Genomic DNA, 7,230 nt, shown 5'->3' with positions numbered 1-7,230 from the left:
GAGCCTCTTATTATTTTCATAATCTAAATTGCATAAACATGGTTAAATATTACAAATTCGCAAGAATTAAAAGGGGTGATTAATTTTCGTAATTGTTAATTAATTGCAAATTGTGTTTATTTAATTATACGTACGCAGTTTTTCGGCAGTTTCTTCGTTACTCATCCAAATCGAGTGATTTTTGTGTCAATTCCGCATGTAAAAGGCATTCTAAAATTTTGACAAAAACAATATTTTTCGGCCGAACCCAGAATTCTCAAATTCGAAGCCTAACTATGACTTTTCGGAGGTTTTAGTTTTTCGAATGCAAAATTTCGTAAATTTAAGATGTTAAATTAAATATTTGCGATTCTTGTTGATAAATCTTGAATTTTTGATTGACCTACTGTATATGTTTAACAAGTTTGAATGCCTAGCCTTGTTAATTATGCAATCTAATTTGTAATTATGATTAATTTGTTGAAAATTGGAATAATTTAGAATTAATTTGATTTTCATAATTAATTATAATTTAATTAGATACCTATGATTAAAAACCACCATAAAAATTGTAAATTTATGTTAAATTTTAAATTTTTTAAGACCTAGACTTGAATCCATGTCAATCGGAAATCAATTAAATAATAAATTTTCGATTTTTGCCCTAAAATTATGAAATTAATATGATTTATTAATTTGTCATTAATTTTGAAAATAAAAAAAATTTAATTTTTATGCGATTCACTCATATAACTTGCACGCACAAAGCAATGGACGCTACGTGTTACCCTTAAGGGGTGTTGTATAGTGCGGGCATGCGACGACGAGCAAGGGAGCTCGTCGCCCATGCGGTACGAATGCAGCGAGCAAGGGCATGGTGCACGAGCACAAGGCAGCAGCCCTGCCTTGTGTCGTGGGCTCTGTGCAATGGGCGCATGGGCAAGGGCGAAAGCAAGGCACGAGCAGTCGCGTGTGGACAGCAAGAGAGCTGCGCCACAGCGCGCACTGCCTCGCGCAAGCGTGCGGAGCCTCACGCGCAACGAGCGCAAGCTCGCGTGCCACTAGCGCTACGCCCAGCATCGATCGCTCGCGTGCAGCGAGCGCCTGCTCGCATGCCACTGCCTCGTGCGATGAGCGCAAGCTCGCGTGCGACGAGGGCAGGCGCGCAACGAGCCAAAGGCCAAGCGTGCCTCGGATGCCTTGCGATGGAATGCAACGATGCGACGCAGCGCATGGGCTGCGCGCACATGGCCAGCGATGGCTGTGTGCGTGTGGCCTATGGCTGTGCGTTGCGTGGTGATGTTGCGTCACGATTAGATCGTTTTAAAATTTTAATTTGAAATTTTCAGTTTACGTAATTTTAATTAATTTTAAAATTAATAATTTAAATTGTTTTCTTGGATTTTAATTTTGAATATTATAATTATAATAAATTTTATTTATTCTAATTATTTTACTAAAATTAAAATCATGAATTAATTTAAATACGACTGAAAAATAAATTAAATAAGCGGATTCAATTATAAATTTATATGAGCTTTAAATTTTAATTAAAGTTGTATGTTTCCGGTTAGACTAGAAATACATATTTATGTTTAAAATTAGTAAAGCATATGAATTTATTGGTTTAAGTGGGAGCCCTTTTAGTCATAAACTCTTGATTAGGTCTACAAATCCTTAAGGTTAAAACAACTTGATTAGAATTAATAAGGACTGAATAATTTGTAGATTATTGGCGCCCTTGATTAATTGCTGCAAATATTTATGTGATGCATAACATGTTTTACTAACCAGCTATGTGGGCCATTCATGATAATGAATGGGTGAATGGTATATATTGTATATGTACTGTTTTGCAGGTTATGAAGTGACTAGTATGGCCCAAATAGGATAGAAAATATGGTCTGCGTACCATTAATTTGAATGTAATTGGTCTAAAGTACCAAAATTGTTTTCAATTCAAATATGGTCTGCGTGCCATCAAATAGTTGTAATTAGTTTTAATTATAGCTTATCCTATTTGAAGAAAATGGTGCCTCCCACGGAGATTTTCAAGACGGACTTTGAAGTTGAAGCTTCAAGATGAAGTCGGGCCATACTAGATCACATTTATCTTATGCATGTTTTAAGTTATTTATTGCTTTTAAATATGTCTTAAATATGCATGAGATCAAAGCTTGATTATGTTGCATGATTAAGGATTTTAGTTCACTTAAAATCTAACCAACATAGTAAGAGCCTTAAGTTCCAAACTTAAAAATTGAGTTAAAAGGTGCCATGCCAAAATATACACTTGCTTGGATATCCTTTACATCAATCTAGTAATAGTTTTCGCTCAGCGAGGTGCTACTTATTGGTCCTAAAGGGGCAAGGTACACAAATAATTGTGAGTACATGTTAGTTTTGGTGAAACTCAACGATATAAGTAAGGAGTCCTTTTATGTCGTGGCAAAATCGATAGGTTTACCTAATAAGTTCTTAGACGTGTCTATCAACCAAGAATAGTTTCTAGACTATTAGCAAAAGGTTTTTGCTTACCTAAGATGTTTTAGGATTGAGTCGACAAACTGTGCTTAATTCTTCAATGATTTTAGGGTCTTGGAATCATTTTATTCACACCCGCCGGAACAATAAATTCGAATAAAATGCTAATAACTTGTTTAAATTGCATGATTGCTTTAATTTTCAAGTTATTATTCATGATAAATGTTTAGACTTTGCATGCTTCAATGAATGTTTTAATTATTGTTTATAATTAAATATCTTGCACTGCAATAAATCCTTTTCGAAAGGTAACAGTAAATTTCCTCGATTGGTAGTGAATCTAAGAACGATTCACGGAAATGAGAGAAAGTGAGCAATTTAAAATGTACGTTTCTTATATCGACTTTTATGGTTGTTTTCGAGTATCAAAGTCGAATGGCAAACCGATTGGTGCTTGTGAATTCAAAATACAATGTAGTTTTGAGATCATAAAGCATTGAGTTTAAAACGCTCAGCTTTACCAATGGTTAACAACCTAATATCTTTGTCCATTTAATTCTCGAATGAGTCTAGTCCCTAGACATTCGAATAGCTCGATGCTTAGAGAACTTTAAAAGCTTCTGGTAAGATCATCTAGTTGAAACTTAATAAATGGTAAGAACTTTGTTGTAATGACATTGGACATGTCTAACAAAGTATAAAAGTCAACACTAGAGAATTCAATTCTTAAGACTATAAGAAAGGGTACAAGAAATAGGAAAACAAGTGAAAGGAATTTACAATTCTGTTTCTACCTAAAAGTTAATGTTTAAAGAGAAGTGACCTAGCAATCAAACTTCCTTGGTATCATATACCGCTTGAGGTTCTTACTTCGGTAATAACTCAAACAATGGAAGCTAGGATACACTAGTGGCCTACAAGTGGGAAATGAAGCATGAAAATGCTACATTAATTGTAGGGTCATCTAGTTTGTTTTAAGTCCTTTCAAAGGCTGGAACTTAATGGCTATTTTGTTCCATAATCAGCATACCTAAATTTCTGTTTTCAAACACAGAAAGACTCACATCCAGAAGAACGAAAACAATGCTTGTTTGTTTGTTTGTTTGTTTATTTGAATGAAATGGTCATTTACGGGTTGAGTCAATATGCTTGATTAAAACAAACAACTCTTTAACAATAAAACTTTACTAGGTTCAAATCAACCCCTTGATTTGAGTTCCACTAATCTTTGGCATTGTTGCTTAGACCATATCAACAAGTTAACATTCAAAAGCTCTATTTTGATGGACTTTTGAAAGTTCATTGATTTTTAGATCAATTTAAGACGACTAGTCTTACTTGTTGAAAGTAACAAAAGATATGAACTATTGTTAGAACGCCTAGACAATAGAGTTCAAAGCTAAAGAAAGATTTTATGACTTTATTATTTCACATGGTTTTGAGTGCATATTGGTTTGTTTACTCAATGTGATATAAGTTTGAATCTGTTTGGCTAGTTCAAAGATTCAGAAGTATAAAATCCACTTGGCAAGGAATCATAAAGATCTAGGTTAGATCATGTTGTTGATTACTTATACCAAGAATGATCATCAATGATTGTGTGTAGAAAAATTCACAATCTAGCTCCATCAGATATGGCATATCTAAGTTGGAATGATCGAAGTCGATTAGTACTTGATTCGATCAATGATGAATCATAAAGACTTTTCCTATAACTTCTAAAACAAAATGCTCAAACTACCACCAAACTAAATTAAACCAAATTCGTCAAAGCTATTGAAAAGTAATTTCAGAATATCTTTTCATAATTATATATCTAAAGAGTTGCTAAACTCAGTGGGAGCTTAGTATTTGTTATTCAACAAACTAAGGCCCAAGTATAGATATATGTTTCATTGTGATTTATTCAAATGAGACACGAGGGTATTGTTTCTACCATGAATTTTTGAGAACATAATGTTTGTTTGCTCGAAATAATGTCCTTTTGAAGATTCGTTTCCAAAATGACAAGTGGGAGAAAATAGACCTCGAAAGTCTTCAAGGCGAACAACAAACATAAAACGGACATTCCGGAGTCTTTTTGAAGTGCTTCAGAAAATCCGAACTTATTCTTTAAGGACTTTAGAAATGGCTTTAAAGAATAGGCATCTCTTAGAAGACTTTACAAGTGCTTCAAGGAGAACATAATATTCAAAGGACTTTCAAGTGGCTATTGATATTCTATTGTTTGATGTTCTATACCCAAGTAGGCATAGAGTTCAAATCACTGAAACTATGAGATTCTTCTATTAGATAGTGAAGAAACATGGAGTTCAGGTCACTGAAACTATGCAATTCTTCTATTAGATAGTGAAGAAACCTACAACTTGCAGTCAAACTATTATCATGTAGATTAATGAGTTTGTGACCTGTAAGAAAGCTATGACGAAACCCAGATTCCCTAAAATGGTTAGAGGCCATATATAGACTCAAATGTTTTAAATGGTTAGAGGCCATAAAACATACTCAATGTTTTGATGACAAAATTGAAATTTTGTTGATTTGCAAGAATAGTTTCACACCTATTGGTTGCAAGTTTGTTTTAAGGATAAAAACCATCAAACATGAAATTGTGTTTACACACAAAGCTAGATTAGTTGCTAAAGGTTACAAGCAAATTCACGGCGTGGATTGTGTTGAAACCTCATGCATAATCGTAATGCTCAAGTCTATAATTCAAGCAATGATTGCATATTGGTACATATGACAATTGGATGACAAAACATCTTCCTCAGTCAAAAGTTGGAAGAAGCTATGTACATGGTATGTCATAGGATTTGTGGATCCAAATAAATGCTTGAAAAGAATAGCTAGCTTATGAAATCTAAGTACAGATTTAAGCAAGCAATTGGGAATTAGAAATGTATTTTAGTAAAGCTAATAAGTATTTTAGTTTCATAAAATGTACATGATTCTTATAGATATATAAGAAGTTTAGTGAGAGTACATAAAACTTAATTGGTCCTATGTGTATCACACACATATCTCTCTATTGTGAAATAACATTCGAATGCTAAATACTTAGATTTGAGATTATTCATCAATGATGGACCAAGGCGAAACTTAGTACATACTGGGTACTAAGATCTATTTACAAAGATCTTATAATATTGTTTTGGATTAAGTAATGGCATTTACTAAATCAAACACGAAATACTCCATTGGAGATATTCGACCCATGTGAATAAATCTAAGTAAAAGAATGTTTGAACTATGTATAAGCATTTACTAAGTTAACATCAAAGAATCTAATGAGATTCTTCACCTATATTATATGTCAAAGAATTTAGCTGGATTCAGTATCTACTGAAATTGAATGAGCTAAAGTTACATGAATAGAATTCAATTGGGAATTATTCTGCAAAAGAATTTATCATGTATGATATAATATGAGGATCGCCAAAAACGTATCGTATGACTTTAGGCATGACGAACATATACCAATCTCTATTGATCTAAGTGAAGATCAACTAGATTGAGATCAAGAATACTTATGGTACTTGAAAAGGTACATAGGAATAGTTCTTGATTCAAGGAAATAAAGATATGCTAAATATTGATGCTACACGCATAAACACTGGCAAAGGATCAAGCAAGACCCTTTGGAGTTAACCATTGATAAGGACGAGCTATAGAGCATCATGTTTTGAAATGGCAACATGGATTGGAGACCCTGAGTTGTTGGTGGGAAATTAAATATTAATTTCTATGTTCTAAGATACAGCTGGAAAGTCTTCCACATATCCGTGAACTGCTTGGATAAGTAAATCCAAACCAAAGCATCACTAGCAACCTATACAGTTGAAGTAGAAGTACTTATTGCCTAAGAAGCACTAAAACTAAGTTGTTTACATTAAAAAGTTCTTCACTGAACTTGGCTGGATCACATGTCTGCTGACTTGATGGTTCTTCATTGCAAAATGCGTAGAACCACTATTTAAGTAAGAAAGACTAGATCACATAATAAACAAACTCAAAAGATCTTATCATCCTATCTCGAAAAACATTCGGTGAAAGGGATATTAAGATTAGCAAAGCATGATAACTAAACCTATGCAACAAGTGAGAAGCAACACTCACATTGTAGCACTGGAAGTCAAGCATAGCTTTGAATTCCATGGGATGTTTTAAAGATGGGTTAGAGGCCCATGGTTGTAAAACGTTGGGGTTGAACATTTATCATATATGAAATGTATTTTTCATATTCCATTTAATTTGTGGTTTATTAAATGATGAGTCCCTTCAATTTGACGATATATTCAAGATAGACTGTCAGGACCAGTCCTGTGACTAAGAAATGTCTATCAAGTGAACTTGAATGTCAAAAGTTGAAAATGGTCCCTGGTCGGAGTTTTCTATAAAATCGGGCGAATAGAAAACGTTAGACGACTAGAATGCAAGATGACTAGTAGTTCTGTTTCTTGAACTATGTGGACATGGCAATGTCATAATCATTTGCATAGATACTTACTTTGGGAAGACTAGTATCGGACAGACCTATGAAACTTTACTGTAAGAGATGAAAATCTGTCATAAGTAAATTTCATTAAAATTATTAGACACTAAATCCTCAATACCTGAGTGATTTGAGATTACTTGTTTGAGAACTGGTTACTTTGACGTTGACCAACCGTCGCACCGTAAAAGGAGGCTATAAAGGCAACGCTCAGGTAATCACCTATCAAACGAAGTCTAATCTTAAGATCGCAAGATTGGGAATGTCCTCCC

The sequence above is a fragment of the Spinacia oleracea genome, chromosome 6 (genome assembly GCF_020520425.1).
Source record: "Spinacia oleracea cultivar Varoflay chromosome 6, BTI_SOV_V1, whole genome shotgun sequence".
NCBI classification, from domain to species: domain Eukaryota; kingdom Viridiplantae; phylum Streptophyta; class Magnoliopsida; order Caryophyllales; family Amaranthaceae; genus Spinacia; species Spinacia oleracea.
The sequence above is the reverse complement of the archived record's forward strand: the minus strand, read 5'-3'. Positions refer to the sequence as shown.